Here is a 20,117-nt window from a genome sequence, read left to right as displayed (position 1 = left end):
GTTCTGTGGCTCAAGTGGTTAGAGCCCTAGCCTTGAGCAGAGGAACTGGGGGACAGTTGCCAGACCCAGAATTCAGGCCCCACAACCGCAAGGAAGAAAGGAAGAAAGAAAGAAAGGAAGGAAGGAAGGAAGGAAGGAAGGAAGGAAGGAAGGAAGGAAGGAAGGAAGGAAGGAAGGAAGGAAGGAAAGAAGGAAAGAAGAAAAGAAGGAAAGAAGGAAGGAAGGAAGGAAGGAAGAGAACAGTTTCTGGCCCATAAGAGATGCACAATAAGAGTCTGAGGAGTGATCAAATGTACAGGTATAAAGATTGGGCATGATTGTTATTTATGATAACCACAGTATTAATTTCCTGGAATTTCCCCTTACAAAGACATCAGGGCATTGGAGAAATGGTTTGGAAAGGCATGGGAATGTTTAGAATGAAAGCAAATAGTTCCTTCTTCAGCCTTTTCTAAGTTTATCTAGGGCAGTAGGTACAGACTTATTTAGTTCCAAGAGCCAGAAGGACCAATGGAAGGAACTTTTTTCAGAGAACTCCTGACCAATGGTGGCCTCCTGAAAGTAGCCATTCCTACTTCTGCTCTTGGATAGACCTTAAAGGGAAAAGAAAACCATAACAACAACCAAATACACAATTAACAAATAGACAAAGGATTTGATTACCTATTGCTCTAAAGAAGGTATGCAAATCAAAACCATAATGAGATACCATTTCGTACTTATTAGGATAGTGTTTTTAAAGGAGAGAGATGTAAGAGAAAATAATGTTGGCAAGGATGTAAAGAATTCAGAACCTTTGTGCTTTGCTAATGGATGTGCAAAGCCATAGAGCCACTGTAGATAACAAGTTGGTGGCTCCTCAAGAAATTTACCATAGTATTTCCATATGACCCAGAAGTTCCCCCACCTAGCTGTATTCTCCCAAATTATAGCACCAAAACAAAAACTTGCACACAAATGTTGGAGCAGCATTATTTCTACTAGCCCAAAGGTAGAAGCAACCCAGATGTCCATCAACAGATGAATGAATGAAGAAAACATGCTAGATCGTCTATTGAAATATTTATATTATTCAGCCATAAAGTAGAACGAATGACTTACCAGTACACAACACAATGGGAATGAACCTTAAAGACACTAAGTGAAATAAGGCAAAGACAAAAGTCTATATCAGATAGCAATCCATTTATATGAAATATCCAGAATAGGCAAATCCATAGAGACAGAAAGAAGATTAGCAGTTGACAAGGCTGGGGGTAGGGTACAGGAGAGTAGCTGCTAATGGTTACGAGATTGCTTTGGGGGAGATGAAAGTGTTCTGGGACCAGACAGTGGTGATAATGGCACATTATTGGCAATGTCTTAAATGTCAGTGGATCATACAACTTTAAATGGTAGCTTCTAGTTGTGCGTATTTTAGCACAGTAATAAAAGGAAAAGGAAAGGAAGACAAACAGGAGAGAAGCTGAAGAGGCCATTCCCAGGGACAGAGACAGCCGGGCACTCTGAGAAGGCCTTCCCAGGGCGTAGGCTGGAGAGGAGAGGAAAGACTCAGCATGGGTTCCTGCTCCTCTGGTGCCCATTCTTGGCTTCCCAAGGTTCATGTGCTTGCATTGAAACTCCAGGCCAGGGGCGGATTCTTGCTGAGTGCACCAGGATCTGTAACCCACGTGGGATCCTGGAGGTCTTGGGAAACACAACCATCCACCCATAGGCAAGAAGGTAACAGCTGATCTTCTGTTGCTAGAAAAGAGAAAAATCCCACCTGCCATAACTAGCCAGACGCTGACCTCTGCCACATGCAATATTCTTGCTTTCTCTCCCTACTCTTCTTTCTCTCCCTACTGCTTCCACCCTTGGCAGCCATCTGTGACAGCTGTGTCATGTAGTTGTCCTTGAAGGGAAAGCAGCGACGGCTCTCTCAAGCCAGAAAGGCACAGTGGCAGGATGGACCTAAATCAAAGGGGAAGAGTCTTCTATCAAAGTAGCCCCACAGGTCCTTTCTCAGCATATACCTTCACTCCAGCTGAATCTGTGCAGGTTGTGTCTCTGGATTGCTCTATGAACTTGGGTATTGTTCTCCCTCCCTGGGCATCCGTTTCCCCACGTAGAGATGAAGAGCGTTGGATAATGGCAACATTTCAGCTCAGCAGAATGCTTCTGTTCTAAAGATCCTGAAGCCAGGTGGCCTGAGTTCAAATCTGCTGCTGTTTCTTACTAGCTACGTGATCTCAGAGTTCCTGCTTTCATCCCAGTCCCAACATTCGGACTGATCGAGTCGCATAATGAGAAGATTTAGCCCAGAAAGCAGCTGGAAAAATCAAGCGAGGTCCCCTAGTGTAGGGAAAGCATGCCTGACATGTGGTCAGGTTCAGTGTTAGCCAGCACCATCTTAGTGGCTCACACACTCTCTCTTGAGCATATCTACCACCATGGGGATTGCTAGCAATGCTAACAAACTTACAGAGCCTCTGAAGCTGCCTTGTGGGAGGGGCAGGCTCCCAACCCCTGATCTTCCTCATGGCAGGACCTGGGGACCAGAAAGCCCATCCCACACAGCTCTCCTGAGGATGTGGCTGGAATAAGAGAGCTGTTTTCTTGGCATCTGGGCACTTGGCTGGATTCTGCATTCCCAGGGAGGCTGTTTCTTGATACTGAATTGATTATTCTAATCAAGGCACTTCAGTGTTCAAACTGTTAAATATAAATAGGTTAGTGTGGTGTGAAACTGTGGCTGAAAGGAATCAAATGCGAGCACGCTTTCCTGAGAGGAGTCTAAAATAAGCGCGCGGTTAGCATACAGAAACAGCAATAATAAGAACCCCAGGCGCCGACTGATGATGTTGTGCCAAATGAGACTCCGCATGGTCCCCAAAGCAATCGTTCTTCTAGACACAATCTGGAGGCTGCTGACAAACCCAGACCCTGGGCCAGGATGAAATCTTAACCACTCCAGGGAAAGCCACAAATAAGTGGGACAACAAAATTCAGGAAGGGACCTGGGTACCATCAGGGCACTCCAGAGTTCTTAACAATAGACCAATGGAAGTCCTCCAAGGTGGGGGTGTTCCAGGCCTCCTCCCAGGAGAAAGATGGATCACCCAGTTGTGGCTCTAGTTCAAAGCTACCTTGGACTTGACCAGGCATGGGGGAAGGAAGTTTATGGGGAAAGGGACCAAAGCATGGGAGATACCAGAAAATGGTCCCAAGCAAAGATGGTCTAGAAGGCAAACCTTCTTGTTGATAAAAGTAAAAGGCTGCATCTTGTCACTTTCAGTCAGGCAGAGACTCGATTTCAAAACCTGAAAAGCACTAGCATGCTCAAATATAGGGAGCCTTTGGTTGGCATCTCAAGAATTTCAACTTTCCTTCCATCTCTTACTGGGTGACTTATGCTTATATATACTTATGCTTATATGCATATATATGGTGAAGTGTGAGCCTCCCAGTACCTCAGAATGTGATATGATTTGACAGTGGAGTGTTTTCTTGTTTTTATCTGAGTTGGCACTCGGACTTGAACTTGGCGCCTTTCCCTCCTGGGTAGCTTTTTCAAGCAAGGCTAGTGCTCTATCACTTGAGCCACACCTCCACTTCTGGCTCTTTGCTCGTGGATTGGAGACAAGAGTCTCTCAGATTTGTCTACCTTCTATCAGTGATCTCCAGATCTCAAGATCTCGCCCCTTCCCCTCCCTCCAACCATTCCCCACCCAGAGTAACCAGGATTAGAACTGTGTGGCTTTAGTAAGAGCCACCAGTGCCCAGCTTTGGAAATAGGGTCTTGCAGATAAAATGAGTTGTTAGGACAGATCTTTATTCCAAAATGGTTGTGTCCTAAGAAGAGCAAATCTGGACACAAAGACCGAGTTACAGTGCCAAATCTAAGGCATACCGAATGCTGGAAAACTGGAAGAGAAGCAGGGAGCACACTTTCCCTCCGAGCCCTCAGATGGAACCAATGCACCAACACCTTGATTTCACACCCTGAGCGTATAACACTCACATAACACATCGCTGTGGTTTAAGTTACCAGTGTGTGGCGCTTGATTTCCACAGCCAGAGCAAAAGACTATGACCTGACTCCACAGCCCGACCCATCAGGTAGCATTGGCTCTCTGGTTTAGACAGCCTTCATGTTCAATATGAAGGTCACAGAAAGGCCAGGCCAGGAAAAGTAGTCTCAGAGGCTGAGATGGCCATGGGTGGGTGGAGGCAGATGCTTCTCTGAGACTGTCAACTGCACACCAGCACACAGAGTCCAACATCCAGCTCTCCTGGGGTTTCAACTTCACTGACTCTTCCCCCACAAAGCCTCAGAAGCTCCTGGGCTTCTACAGGGACTGACAGGAATGTGGGGGTGGAGGGAACAGGGTCTCACAGAGCCCACTCAATACAGGAATTGGTGCCCTGTTTGGGGAAAGCTGGATATGAAAGGTTTAGGAATACTAAGCTTCTGCAGGGACTTCCTAACAGCTGAGACTGGCATGCAGATGTAGGGGCAGTCTGGGACAGAGCCCCTTCTTTTTGTGCTGGGGATGGAACTCAAAACCTTGTAATGCCAGGCAAGTCCTAGAGCCTGCTGATAACATCCTCAGCCCCCAAAGTTGCCCCTTCTTACCTTCGACTGTGGCTGAAAAAGTAATCCACATGAAGTTTGAATTCTAATACACACAATCTTGGAAACCTAATGAAAGAAATATTCTTCAAGTTACTCCCCGCCCCCCCCCCCCGCCGTGTCTTGCAGTAAAATTGACCCCTCCAGGAAGATGATTGCAAGGCTGTAAGGTTCCCAGCTGAAGAAGTCTGGCATTCAGCACTAACAAGTGCTCAACACCTCCCTTCCCGAAAAGCTGGACGTGCCCTCAGGACTTCAGCCAAGAAGGTCACCGTTCAACCTCCTCCTTACCTTGCTCCCACACCCCAAGCTGGCACCTGTTACTGCAACTCACCCATGCCATCCCCAGCAGGCCCTGTGGGCTCTCCCTGTCCTGGGACAATGGTCCAGCCCCTATATCCCTCTGGTGCCTGGCAAGGAGCCCTGCCTACCACCACTTGGGACACTAAGGTTGTGTCTAAAGCACCAGGGGCATCAGAGGTTTAAATATGGATCACCAATCTTGAACTTGATATTGATATTCATGGTGTGTGTGTGTGTGTGTGTGTGTGTGTGTGTAGTCAATTGTAGATAAAAGTCTCACAGACTTCCCTGCCCCAGCTGGCTTTGAACTGGAATCCTCAGATCTCAGCCTTCTGAGCAGCAAGGATTACAAGCATGAGCCACTGGAGCCTCACCTGACTTGGATATTCTTAATGGAAGATTGTTGACATGAATTTTCTGGAGGGTTGGCTGTATGCCTAGTAGTTGTAAGGGACAAAAGGAAGTGGTCACAAGGGCCTCTAGGGAAAAGATGGGGCCTTACAGGATGCCGAGTGCTATGGCCATGGTGGGCAAAGCCTGGCTAGCAGAGGAGAGGCAGATAGGTGCCACTCAAGTAGAAGTGACATCTCCATCTCCAATGAGGTGTAAGAAAGCACAGGAGTCGAAGGTAGAGCATCCCAGATGCCTCTTCTATCACAGGTTCGTACTGAAGTGCTGGATTTTTGCTAATCAGAGAATCCACTTGTCTCTCAGTCAAGGACCTCTGAGCACCTCCACAAGGCTGGCAGGCCCTGGAATCACTGAGTGTGGCCCTGTGAGCACCGTAGTCCAGTTTATCTTGGCAGTACCCTCTTAGCTCGAGTGGAGGGGTCTGTGGGACAAAGAGAGAATGCAGCTTAACTATTGGTGGAACACTCCTCTCCACTTACACCTGTGCTCCTGGCAGAGAAGGCTGGTCAACAACAAATGGCTCTGAAAACCTCTCAAGGCTGAGGGCCACGTTCCTAGAAAGCAGTTGCTGTCTAGTCGGGATGCTGGAGCTCAAATGCTCTTTCCCTTCAGCATTTGTGACTCATAGCAGAGAGATTTTAGATTCATGGTATAGATTCTTTTGGCAGCTGGGTCAAACCTCAAATGTTTACCCACAGTGGCCCCAAGGGGGCCTCCTAGACTCTTGAGAGTACAGAGTGGCACCCATTCCATGACTGAATGGCTGCAGGGTCCAGCAGAAACCTGGGAAGAGCCTGGCAAGGGTCTGGTGAGGAGACTGGTATTACATCATGAGGGAGTTCCCCCACAGGTTCCCCGGCAGACACTGAGAGGACATGGGCCTGTCTTCCAGTGCTCTGATGAATAGGCCCCTGGGAAGGAAAGGATGTTTCATAACTACCCTTACCATGGAAGAGAACTCAGCTACCATCCCTAGTGCCCAGTGTGACACATACTAGGTGTTCCACAAATATTTATCCAATGAATACATGGATGGGTGGATGGCAAGCTGGAGAGCAAATTGGGAAAATGATAGCCACTTGGCCTCTATACACAGGATTTGCCTGTAAGTTGGAAGGTGGTAGGAAGAGATACAGAAGACTGCCTTAATTCTAAAGGGTCTCTGGGAGGCAAGATGGTACCCAGAAGTCCACTGTGTCAGACAAACGCCCAGCCCTTCCTGTGCAGGGCCCAATGTATGTCTCATCCTCTCTTACTAAGCTCACTTGACTCCTTCCATGGATAGGACTCTCCGTCACTCAGCCTCCCTCTCTGTTGTAGGTAAGACAATTGGGGCTTTGAGAACTAAGGTGACTTACTCAAGTTCCAGACTACAAAGTGGCAAACCTGCAATTGAAGTCCAGGCTGAGCCTCAAGGTTCACTGAATAGGAGATGGAGAGGTGCAGAGGCAGGCTTCCTGCTCCTCAATCAAGCAGTTCCACTGTGACCCACTGCTCTGGGAGGACTTCACCTAGCATTTCCCTTGGAGTTGAGAGTTTGCTACTTGTATACTGTGCTGTGCGCATGGTGACTAGGGCCTCAACTAAGATCCTGTCTCTTAGTATAACAAGGAAACTACAACTCTACAGGCAGAAGCAAAGTGCCCACACCCTACTCAATGCCACTGTGTGGTTAGGAGGAGATCCAGGGCCTGGCACTGAGAAAGTACTACTGGAGCAGACACTAGTCCATGACCCTTGGGTAGTATTTATAACCAGATGGAGGGAACCAGTGGCTGTCAATTTCAGAAGGTGACACAAGGACAGGCAGGCACAGAGGGTGAGGTCATCAGCCAGGAAAGACCATGTAGGGGAGGGAGAATGGGTCAGACCCCAGATGAGCCAAGCTGGGCAGGCCTCTGGCTCCATGTGGCTGCGGGTCCGACAGCCTCCTGGGATAAGGGTGCTGGGACTTTGAGCTGCTTTGGCAATCACACACAAGCACCACCAACTTCCACTTGGCCTCTATACACAGGATCTGCCTGTAGCAACGTCTTCCTTATAGCCACCCCATGTGACTTCTCCATATCCCATCAGACCATGAATACACCATGAATGCATTCATCCACTCCCGCTCTCCTTCATTCAGCAAATACTACAAAGCAGCCCCTGAAACCACAGAGTACCCAAGATAGTCCTTGTCCATCTAGAACTGACTGGTCATAAAGAGAACCTCTCTGACCACACAGTGGCAGTAGTGCTGTGGTGGAAGAAGCATAGGCATACCTGACTTGGCCCATGGGAGGGGAGCGGGGGAGGTTGGAGGGTGTGTGCTGGACTTGGTGACACACAGTTCTCAACAAACTGTGGAGACCAAGGTGTAAGCTGAACTGCATATGGCATTTCCTTCTGCAATAGCCACTCATCCTATCCACAGGGGGAGCAGATGAACTATGTGAGGCCATCGAGACCGTCAGTGACTCTTTTGCCCAATTACTATCAGCAGCCCTGTCAGGAACAGAAGAAAATTAGTCTTTAAATGAACACTACACAGAGCTGTGAGCAGCGGCAAAAAGTGCCTGGTGCTTGACAATAGTTGGCTCTGTCCTATCCTTGGAATTTTGTTACTACATGACTCAGTAACTTCCCTTGTAGAAATTTAAAGTAGTGCTGTGCTGGTGGCTCATGCCTGGAATCCTAGCCTCTCAGGAGGCTGAGGTCTGAGGATGGCAGTTCAAAGTCAATCTGGGCAGGAAAGTCCGTGAGACTGTTTTCTCCAATTAACCAGCAAAAATCTAGAAGTGGAGGCATGACCCAAGTGCTAGAGTGCCAGACTGAAGCAATAAAGCCAAATAAGAGCATGAAGCCCACCCAGCAGCAGCACAAAAATAAAAAATAAAATAAAAATTTTTAAGTAGACATAAGGGTATTGCAAGCTAAGGTAATTAGATATTTTGTCAGGAAGTCCTGACAAAGATCAGGAAAAGCTCCATGGAGTATTAGTGATTTTAAGATTTTTTTTTTCTGGTAAATGCTATTGGTTTCATTGATTTATTTCATTATTTTCATCATATCATCATCATCATCACTAATATCTTAACTAGTACAAGAGCTCCAATTCAAAAGAGCTTCAATGTCAGTTTATAAGAGATAGGGAAGAATGAAGAAAGGGGTAACATTGATAAAAATGATTTTAAGACTCTGCTAAGCAACAGTCAGGAGACCTTACTCTAGTCTACTGCTGGAACTTAGGACAATCCTATCGCACCTTGCTCTGGCCTTGGAAACCAACCCTGCTATCCTAGAGCCTAGGCCATGTGTCTGAGCAACTGCTACCATCTCCCAGAAGCCCCATGCCTCCCTGTACTCCACAACTTGGCTCGCCAATGATCACTCCCTGCCACTCTACTCCAGATGGCTGGTTCAGGTCACACCAGACTCATACAAAGGGTGAAGTAGTTGAAGGGGTGGCAGCCTTGAAGCGGTGCTTCAACTTTGCTTCCTCACCTCCTTCTAAGTCCCCACTGGGAGCATATGTCCTTGTAATAGCAGACCTTCTGCTCCAGACCTCATGGAGAAAAGGCTGCTGCTCTGAATCAACATCCCCATGGCTGGGGTCTACCCTTGAGAGATCCCGAAGGCCTCTTCCCCTCAAGGCCAGGCTGCAACGCAGGTCCACTACAGGCTTTTCTCTGCTACAGACCCTGGATGGGAGCCAAGAATTCAGTAGGAACACATTCTCTCAGGTATTCACTTCAGAACCTATTGAGTGCCAGAAGCTGGGTACTGAGAGTGAGCCAGAATACGCCAAACATGACCTCTGGTCTCAGAGAGCCCACATTCAGGAGAGAATACAAGAAAAAAGCACAAAGAAATACCAAGGGAAGAGATTTCCTTCACACCTACTAGGGTGTCTGTAATCAAAATGACAAATACTAAACAAGTGTTGGCAAGGACATGGAGAAACTGGAATCTTGGTGTATGTCTAGTGGGAAGGTAGAAGTGCAGCTGTTGTATAAAAGAGTTTGGTGGTTACTGAAAATGTTAAACATGGGTCCATGATTGTACCCAGCTATTCCATTCATAGCTATATAACCGAAATAATTGAAAATGTATTTTCACACAGAAATTATACACCCATATTCATACCATAGCATTCACAAAAGAATGCACAGAAGGCCGAACTTTCCATTCACTGCTGAATGGAAAAACAAAATATGGCCTAGCTGTACAATATATTATCCAGCAAGCCAGGCATACATGGCTGATGCCTGTAATCCTAGTTACTCAGGAGGCTGAGATCTGAGGCACCCATGGGAGAAAAGACTGTGAGACTCTTATTGCCAATTAACCAGTAAAAAGCCAGAAATGTAGCTGTGGCTCAAGTGGTAGAGTGCTACCATTGAGAGACAAAGCTTAGGGACAGTACCCAGGCCCTGAGTTCAAGCCCTACTCCTGGTATACACAAACAGAAACACGCACATAGGCACACACAGACACAGACAAATAATAAAATCCAACAATGCAAGAAAATGAAGTACTGATACTACAACCTCGATGGACCTTTGGAAAACCCCAGAGAAACAGAGCAGATGAGAGAATGCCGTGTGGCATGCTATGTCTCCTTCTGATGGGATGAAAATGATTTGGAACCACATAGAGGTGATGGTCGTACAGCTTCGTAAACATACTAAGTGCTATTGAATTGTACATTTTAAAGGAGTTAGTTTTATGTTATTTGAAATTTACCTCTCTTTTCAACGTCAATTTTCACAGTGATCAGTGCATTTGGAAGAGAATAATGAGGATGGGATGGGGGGAGGAGTCAGTTCCAGCCAGCCAGGCTAATAAAGGCCTCTTCAACGAAGTGACCTTTAAGCTGAGCCTTGGGAATAATAAGGTAGTCATGCAAAATGCTGTGAGAAGAGCACTCTGGGTCGATCTGATGCAAAAGACTAGGATGCAATCTTCCCAGCTCAGTGGGGGAGACAGATGCGCTGAGAGACTGCAAAATAATCACTTTAAGACAAATAGGCAGTCAGGGCCATATCTCCCAAAGCACACTCTACCTCCTTTCTTATCTGAAACTAAAAGGGATGGGAACAAAGTGTATGGGAACCTACCAGAGGGCTGGATTCTATCTGCCAGAGCCCACAAGGTCAGGAAAGGATCATGTGTTTCCTAAGCTGGAGCTTGAAGAATCGGCCCTGGGAAGAAAGAAGAGGAGGAACCAATGCACGCTTGAATCTCAAGGATTATCTGGATCAATAAAAGAATGGGGAATCTAAGACCTGGAGCAAGCCACGTAATGTGAGATTCTCAGAGCATGATAGTTACGAATGATTTAGGCACTGAATTTAGAGAGAATAGAAGCTTGAACATGGACCTTACCACTCAGTTCCTGTATAATGTCACACAAGATTTCTTCCTAAAGCCAGGCATCTGTAATCCTAGCTTCTCAGGAGGCTGAGATCTGAGAATCACTGTTTGAAGCCAGCCCAGGCAGACAGATCTGTGTGACTCTTTCTTGTCATTAACCAGAAAAAAAAAACCAGAAAGTAAAGTGTGGCTCAGGTGGTAGAGCACCAGTCTTGAGTGAAAAAGCTAAAGTGCCCATGTGAGGCCCTGGGTTCAACTCCTAGCAAAATAAAAGACTTCTTCCTATCTAGGCCTTAGTTTCCCCATATGCAAAGTGGAGTCATCATGTGGCCTATCAGAGTCATTGTGAAGATTAGAAACTGTGATGCTGACTGTGATGAGGAAAACTGAAATCAAGAACCAAACTATTAGCTGGATGTATTGGCTCACGCCTCTAATCCTGGCTACTCAAGAAGCTGACATTTGAGGATCTGAGTTTGAAGCAAGTCCGTGCAGAGAAGTCCAGGAGACTCATCTCCAATTAATCACCAAAAGCCAAAAATGGATGAGTAGCTCAAGTGGTAGAGTGAAAAAGCTCAAAGACGGCACCCAGGCCCTATGTTCAAGCCCCAGTACTAACACAGACACACACACACACACCCACACACACACACACACACAAGAAACTATCTGTGTGGTCTATAATAGCTGTTTCTAGTCCACAGCTCAGAATGGTTGGCTAAGTGGCCTTTGAATGCAGAACACTGAAGAAGCCCAGAACAGAACCCTCTAGAGAGACAAGTGGCCACTGAACATCTCATCCCAAGAGTATTCCAAGTGGGACACGAGGTAATGGGCCCAAGCATCAGAGGAGCACTGCAGAGACAAATGAAAGAGCCTCTTGTCTATAGTGCCTGTTCCTTTCAGATGTAAGGCATGCTACAGGTCAATATCACTGGAGCAAGACGGATTGCTGAAACTTGCCATTCTCTTTCCCTTTGAGTGACATGGAACATTCATTTTTCTATGCAAAGGGAAACAAAGCAACCCATGCCAATTGTTCTGACATCAATTCAAAGTGGCTTTGGTGGGAGAAGTTCCCTCCAACCTCCTCCCCCAAGGGTGATTCCCTCGCACAAGCTTCAATTCTCCTAAGGCAACAGTTCAGTTACGTTTGTTTTGTAGATAAGCAACAAGAAATCTCATATAAGTATGTGCCAAAGATTTCATGGCACATTCTTATACTGCAAACTATTTGATTTAAGCTGATAATCAAATTTAACTATACATCTTGTGTCTTCATTTCATAAAGCTGCAATGCCTACACCCAGCCAACCCAGGAAGGAGTTAGATCAGCGTAGGGCCACAAATGTGCGTTACTAGGCAAATTTTAGGGGAGTGCCTACAGTCCCCCTGAGTTCAACACCGCTTTGTCTGCATCGGAAGCAGCCATGTTGTGCACAGAACCAAAATGGGGCAAATACACCAAATCCTTTGTGTATTGGGCCATGAAAGTAGCTGAAAAGATCGATGCTCTCCCCATTCCAAAAGTAACTGGTCCTGGCTCGGCAACAGTAGTAATCCTAGCTACTCAGGAGGCGGAGATCTGAGGATAATGGTTCAAAGCCAGTCTAGACAGTAAAGTCAATGGGACTCCTATCTACAATTAACCATTGGGAAAAAAAGCCACAAGTACAGCTGTGGCTTACACTCAACTTAAACAACAAATAGAACAGGGCCAGATGTTAGTGCCTCACGCTTATAATCCTAGCTACTCAGGAGTCTGAAATCTGAGAATCATCATTCAAAGCCAGTCTAGGCAGGAAAGTCAGTGAGACGCCTGTATTCAATGAATCTCAGAAAAAGCTAGAAGTGGCACTGTAGCCCAAGTGGTAGAGCACTAGCCTTGAGCCAAAAAGGAGCTCAGGGACAGTACCCAGGCCTAGAGTTCAAGCTCCAGGATTGTCACAAAATAAAAAATAAAAAAACAGCTATTGATCTGGCTGATAGAGGGGTACTTTCTAAGCCACACTGCAGACTTTCCACCCCAACTTCCTCCCTCGGTGTCCCCAAAACCCCACAAGCTCTACTCTGCCTAGTTTGGGAAGCAATTCCAGCCAAACAGTGGCAATACATCATGTCCCCAGTGCTCAAAATGCACATCTGTCTACCTTTAGGACACAGAACTACACATTGGTGAGTAAAAAAGACACAACCTCCATGCTCCTGAAGCAGGAAATATGCAATTTGCCGAAGAATTAATTCTGTGCCAGATGCTTGCATATAATCATGCTTGGAATTCACAGCAATCCATCTTGATCTTCCCATTTTACAGATGTAGACACAAAGCCTCAAAAGGAACCTAAGCTAGGAAGGGGTGGGTCCCCTTCAACCTAGGCTTCTCAGACTCCAGGAAGTGGGAAGTGACCAGAAGGCAGAACTTTAACACAACTCTTGGGATAGGGAGTATTCTATTGTCTTCAGGTTAACGAGATGGGATATGAGAGTTGTCTTAAAAGAATTCCAGTGGAAAGGAACACTAAGCCAGGCACTGGTGACTCATGTCTGTAAATCTTAGGAACTCAGAGGCTGAGATCTGAGGATCTCAGTTCAAAGCTATCCTAGGGAGAAACTCAACCGACTCTAATTAACCACCAAAAAGGTGGAAGTGAAGGTGTGGTTTAAGTGGTACAGTATAACTAAGGGACAGTGCCCAGGCCCTAAGTTCAGGTATCAGTACCAGCACTAAATAAATAAATAATAAACAAGCAGGCTCTAAAACAGTGAGGTGTGGACCCCCAGGCAGGCTCCTAGCATGGACAAAGCAGCTGTATTTGCTGAAACGAGAAGACTTTGGGACACGAAGTAGGTTGGTTTTGTCTTACTAGGCAAACTTAAAACATTGGCCTAAACTAGGCATTGCAGTGATTTGGTTTCAATGGATCTCTCTTTGTCAGTAGTTGACAGCAGATTCTTCTTCTATAACTCTCCCTGGAGAATTGTCACGGCCCTCAGGTAGAGACACCCACAGTCAGGAGGCATCCCACAAGGTACCATGCTTCACTCTCAGCAACAACTACTGGGCTTCATCCATCCAATTGTTTCTTCAACAGACACCTGTTGAGTATCCAGTAGATGTGAGGTGGTGTGTGGAGGGGTGGGGTGAGAATGCAGTGGAATAGATGTCCCTGTGTTGACAGCGAGCCAGTGGCAGGACATTACCATAACCATCCTGCAGAAGTTGGCTAGCTTTCCTGCCACTCTCAGACACCAGGCATATGATCAGGGCAGCAAGGCTGCTCAGGCGCTGGTGGCAATCTGAGTAGAGCCAGTTTATATCCCACAGATCCCCTGGGCAGGCCAGCTTTGGAAGGAGTGTCCGTTCCCTCTGTACTTGCCTCACAGAGGAGTCCCAGCCTGGTTCCTCATAGACACCACACTCAAAACTTCCATTCATGCGCTGGCCTCCCAGCCTGAGGTTTGTGTCAGGGCAGTGTCCCCAGGGCTCTTCCTTCACCATCAAAGGACAGCAGGGAACACCTAAGCTCTGCCTGTTCCAGTGGTTCCAGCAATTCTGGGTCACTCAGTCTGCTTGACTCTATACCTTGCTACCTGCCCCTTGACCTCTGTCATGTGTCTAGCTGTCTGCCTCGCCAGGGACAACCACGGCTGCAGTGTTCTGCCATTCTTGGAATTCTCAGAGTCCAGCCACCAGTTCTAGTTTAGACTCCATCCCATCTTCTTCCTTCCCTGTGGAAAGCTAGACTTCAGCCCCTTCCCTCCACTGAGCTTTGCACACAGTTAACTCCATGCCGGCCTAGCTCTGTCCAGACGCTTGCTCCACTTAATTAAGCTGCTTCCCCTTCTACATGATCCCTTATTTCTTTTCCATCAGCCAGTTCTGTTCTCTCCTGCGACAGAGGTGACAGAGACAAGAGAGACCACAGCCCTCTCTCCTATTGTCCACTCTGCTTCTCCTTTTCCCACCTACCACTGTCCACCCCTCTCTTTGCCTGTCTTGAAGATGAGGACAGGCAAAGAGAGGGGTGGACAGTGGTGTGGGCATGTGTGGGATGGTAATGGAGTTGGGAAAAAAGAAGAGATCTAGTGAGCTATGAACACAACTGAAAGTTTATGCAATGCGTGTTAACCACATATACTAACTGGACACTGTGCACTTGCTGGCTGTGTGCATCCACAGTGTGCTATTGCTGGACATAAAACAAAATGAGCAAAATGAGTAAGACCACAGCACGGGGGGACCCACCATTGTAGTGGCAACAACAAGACAAGTTGGACCCTCCCTTCTTAAGTCAGCTTCTTTGCATTGACATACAATTTCAGCCCTTTGCTCTATTATTTATGCATGTGGTCACCCCTTGAGATGTCTCTGGAGGATTGAGGTTTGAAGTCCATCTGGCAAAAAAGATTCAGTTCTCCAATTAACTAGCAAAAGTGCAGGTGTGGCTCAAATGATAGAGTACTAGCCTTGAGCACAAAAGCTCAGGGACAGTGCCTAGGCTCTGAGTTCAAGCTCCTAGGCTGGCACAAAAGAAAAAAGACATTTCTGAATTCTCTCTACTGCGCATGAGAAGTATGGGGAGAAAATACTCAGCAGTCCCTGGCCCAGCACTAAGGATAAGTTCAAAGTCCAGTGGAGGCCAAGACATGAAAACCTCTAATTGTACTAATACTCAGCAAAAGCTGTGCTCAGTATGACACTGTGGGTACCCACAAAAGATGACAATGATGCAATGTGAACAAGCCAGTGTTGACCTGCAGAGACTAAGAGTAGAGAAGAGCTGGGATCTGCCAGCCACAGCTGGTCGGTATCATTGGTCTGCAGTGGTACTGGTGTGTGACTTACTATGCTGGGAGTGGGAGGAGGGAATTACTAGGCTGGTGTAGGTAGAGGTCGGCCAGATTAAACATTTGAACTACAAACAAACACACATCACTTTTACTGTTAAATATAGCCCAGACATTGCACAGGGCATACTACACTAAAATATTCATAGTCACATGCAAATATAAACTAGGGATCCTATGTTTTTATTTCCTAAATCTGGCAACTGTGTGTGTTCTGGTGTGTGAGCTTGTTTGAGAAGAGCAGCATCCCCATTGAGTAGGTCTGCTTAGATGAAAGTGTCTTAGAGCCCTGAGTGGGCAATTGGTGTCCAGCCTATTCGTTGTTTAACCTACTGAAAGGGTAGCCATGTGTGATAAACATGGGGAGTCTCTAGTAGGGAAGGGGGAAAGAGAAAGGAAGTAGAAGGCATCCCTTAAACAAAAAATAGAGCTTGAGGGACTGGGAATTTGGCTTAGTAGTAGAGTGCTTGCCTTGCATGCATGAAGCCCTGGGTTCCATTCCTTAGAACCACATACACAGAAAAAGTCAGAAGTGGAGCTATGGCTCAAGTGCTAGAGTGCTGGTCTTGAGCAAAGAAAGCTCAGTGCCCAGGCCCTGAGTTCATGCTCCAGGACTGGCAAAAAAAAATACAGTTTGAGGGCTAGGGTGTATAGGAGGTAACGTCTAAAAGGGGCTCCAGACCTAACCCCCCAGGAAAAGCTCACAGAGAGCTCTCAGATATGATGGAACTTCTCATTTTCCCCAACTTGGGGGAGCAAGTTAGACAGTCTATTGTGCTCTCCACAAGGGTCAGCAGTGAAGATCCCAAGGACAAAGGACAGAGATGCACAAGCGGCACATGACTGGGAGTCAGTAGAGAACAGAAGCGTAATAGCAAGTCTGGGTTCTCAAGGAGCAAATGTGGCTCCCAGAAAGTTCACACTGTGTGCTCCTTATCATATGTTCTGTTCTGAGAATCTCCTGGGGAAAGCTCTTCCCAGCAGTACTAGTACTTTGCCTGTAGGACTCACAGTGTGAATAGGGCCCAGTCTGGGAGCCTATCGCCTGTCCCTTTCCACACTGGGGTTTCTCCGCGGGGAGTGTAGCATCTGGAACCACAGCTAGAATCACCATATCACATATCCAAAAGCTTCGTATACCCTCCCCTGAAAGACAACAAAAATAGGAGAAAGGGGTGTCAGTATTCATCAGTGAACACGGATGAGCAATGGTCTAGATTATGTAAGGCTCAGGACACACAAAGTATGCACTTGTAAATAATACCAGAACTTAATTTGGCCTAAAATAAACATTCTCATTAACCACTGTACCTTAACTAGGTCTGGTTTTGAACCACACTCCTCAGATTATACCCTCCTGAGTAGCTAAGATTACAGACAGGAGTCACTGGCAGCCTGCTGGCTTGATTCTTTTGATTTTTGATTTTTTTTTTAAGATAGTAATGTGTTCATGTTTTTCACCAGCATTTCCCCAACCCCCATACCCTGACACCACCATTCTACTCTCTCCTCAGAATTCCACCTGTTTTGGATTGCACATATGATTGAGATGATGCAGTAATGCTCTGTGTCTAACTTATTTCACTTAACATAATGATCACCAGGATTTGATGATCTTTCATATAGGATGAATCATACAGTTTGTAACTTGCTTATTTCAATTAGCCTAAAGACCTCAAGGTTCATCCACATTATAGCATGCGTCAACATTTCCTTCTTTTTTAAGACTGAATAGTATTTCCAAGTATGAATGTACTGGATTTTGTTAATCCAATTTCCTGTGGATAGTCAATGGACACTCAAGGGGCTTTCAGACCTAGGCTATTGTGAATGATACTATGAACATGGGTATATAAATACTTCATGATTCTGCTTTATATCTGGGTAGTATTCCATGCATAGACAAGAAATCCCTTCCAGGCCAGTTGCTGGTGACTCATACCTGAGAAGGTTGACACCAGAGGACCTTGGTTGGAAGCCAACCTGGGCAGACAAGAATGACACTTACCTCTAATTGATCAACAAATTCTGGAAGTACAGGCATGGCAAGAGTTTGAGGCTGTGAGTTCAAACCTGAGTACTGACACCAAAAAAGAAAAGAAAAGAAAAATCTCAACTGGGTGTGATATGTTCTCCAGTAATGCTAGCACTTGAAAGGCAGAGGCGTGAGGATTTCAAGTTCAAGGCCTGCTTGAGCTAGGCAACAGGTCTTTTGTCTTAAACAGCCAAGGGCTATCTATGTGTGTGCTTCAGTTGTTATAGTTCTTGCCTGGAATGTGCGAGGCCCTGAGTTCTGTCTCCAGTATCACACACATACATAGACCCCCACCCCACAATTGGAAGCAAAAGAGAGGAAAGGACTTGGGGGATTGGCTTGTCTTTTGAGGTTTACTTTGATTTTTATTCTATGTTTGTGCTGGTACTAGGCCTTGAACTCAGGGCCTTGTGCTCTCAATTGGCTTTTTCACTCAAGGCTGACACTCTACTACTTGAGCCACAACTCTACTTCCTGGTTTGATTTCTGTAAAGCTTTTCTCACTATGATTCTGTGGAGTAGACCTCAAAATCCCCCATGAACATCCTACGTTTGCCTAGCCATGTTTGCTTGTGAACACTGTGATGTTGTAACAATAAGCATTGTGTGCCCGGCCCCTGTGTCCAAGAATCCTTGTGTGAAAATGTTTTCATGCCCCATTACTTGGCCACACTTTCCTCCAGCACCTGCGAAAATAGAACCTGCTGATTTGTCAAGCCTCCCAAAGGTGGCTTTAACTCAACTCTAAGAACCTATGTGTGTGTGTGTGTGTGTGTGTGTGTGTGTGTGTGTGTGTGTGTGTGTGTGTATCCATGTGGAAGAAAGAGAAAAAGAAAGAGAAACAGAGGAGAAAGGAGAGCAAGAGGAAGGCAGAGAGAATGAGAGAGAGAAGGAGGGGGGGGTCACCAACAACAATAGTTCTTTCTTTTCCTTGGGGGAACAAAGTCCAGGTTGACACTCCCCCCCACACACACACACAGTATTATGGAGCCTAGAGAGAGAAGGTAGAGCAAACTTCGGATCTTGGAGGGCCTGGAGATAAATTTCCCTGTGGCCCCTGATCTCCTCCAGCTACATCAGTGCACCCTATCTTACCTCTCTAGGTTCAGGCTCCTGGAGCATGCTCTTCCCTAGCTTGTTTCAAGCTGTTTCTCTGTGCCACACCCTTGGCCTTGTCTTTCTATTCAAACGCTGAGTACTTTAGGAAAAATAAAAGATTGTCCATTCTGGATGGCTAGTTTTCATCACAACTTTGCTGAAGTCTAACTTATCTATAATGAAGTTCATGTCATGTTTATAGTTTAGTGAGTTTGGGCAATTGTATATGGTTGTATAATTAGGTGACATTTCCATCATTCCCCAAACATTCTTCTTGGCCATTGGAGCCAATTCTCTCCCATGCCTCTGTATTGGCTTCTGATCTCAATAATCACAAATCTATATTACAGTTTTGTCTTTTCCAAAATACAATGAGAGGCTGAAGATATAGCTCAGTGGCAGAGCACTTGCCTAGCATGCTGGGACTGGGGATTTCGTCTACAGTACTGCAAAAACAAACAAAATTGAGCTGAAATGGAATCGTATAGTCTGTAATGTCTTCTCCATAGTTTATTTCACTTAGCATATTTGTAAGATTCAGATCATTGCAGATATCAACAAATCTTTCTATTGCTGTGTAACATTCTATTGTATGCATGTATTACAATTTGTTTAACCATTCACAAGTGATGGGAATTTGAGCTGTTTACATTTTTGATTGTTACATTTGAAAGAGTGACATGTATATTTGAATACAAGGTTTTTTTGGTGAATGCTTCATTTTTTCAGTATGTATATCTACACTGTCAAACCATTTTCCAAAGTGGCTACACCGTCTGGTGAGGCTGGTTTTTATTTTTGCATAGGTTATTCTCCTTAAAACATGGGTTAGTCTTGGACACTCATTGTTTATTCATTACAAGCTTATGAAGTAGGCATAGACACTGTGTGTGTGTGTGTGTGTGTGTGTGTGAGAGAGAGAGAGAGAGAGAGAGAGAGAGAGAGAGAGAGAGAGAGAGAGTTCTTCAGGATTCCCAGCAGTTTTTGTACACCCCCTCCCATGTACTCATTGGAGTGTGAGATGCTGCCATAGCCTGAAAGGGAGGAGACCTTGGTTAGGAATACAGTGAGCTTGCCAAGGACAAGATGATAACTCCTCTGTAACATAGTTCTTTCTTACAGTTTTAACAGTGCTATCATATCTTCTACTTGTTTATTTGATTTCTATACCTGCACCCGGAGGCAGGCATAGCAGAGGTCATTGTCTTCATTTCTCAGTCTAGATGTGGGTATTCCCTACTATCCTTTCAGGGCTGGATCATGTTCATCCAGGGATTGTGCTAGGCCTGGACCTAGGTGGACCTGAGATAAATTACCACCAGGACCTACTTCATCCATTCTGTGTACCCTCTATAATTGTCAACCCTTATCTTGAGAGAAAAGCTTTAGCCTCACTCTTAGACACCTAACTCATGCCCACTGTATACCAGGTCTCCCCTGCCCCCAGCT

The sequence above is a fragment of the Dipodomys spectabilis genome, unplaced genomic scaffold (assembly GCF_019054845.1).
Source record: "Dipodomys spectabilis isolate Male_0828 unplaced genomic scaffold, ASM1905484v1 ptg000060l, whole genome shotgun sequence".
In the NCBI taxonomy this organism is placed as follows: domain Eukaryota; kingdom Metazoa; phylum Chordata; class Mammalia; order Rodentia; family Heteromyidae; genus Dipodomys; species Dipodomys spectabilis.
The sequence above is the reverse complement of the archived record's forward strand: the minus strand, read 5'-3'. Positions refer to the sequence as shown.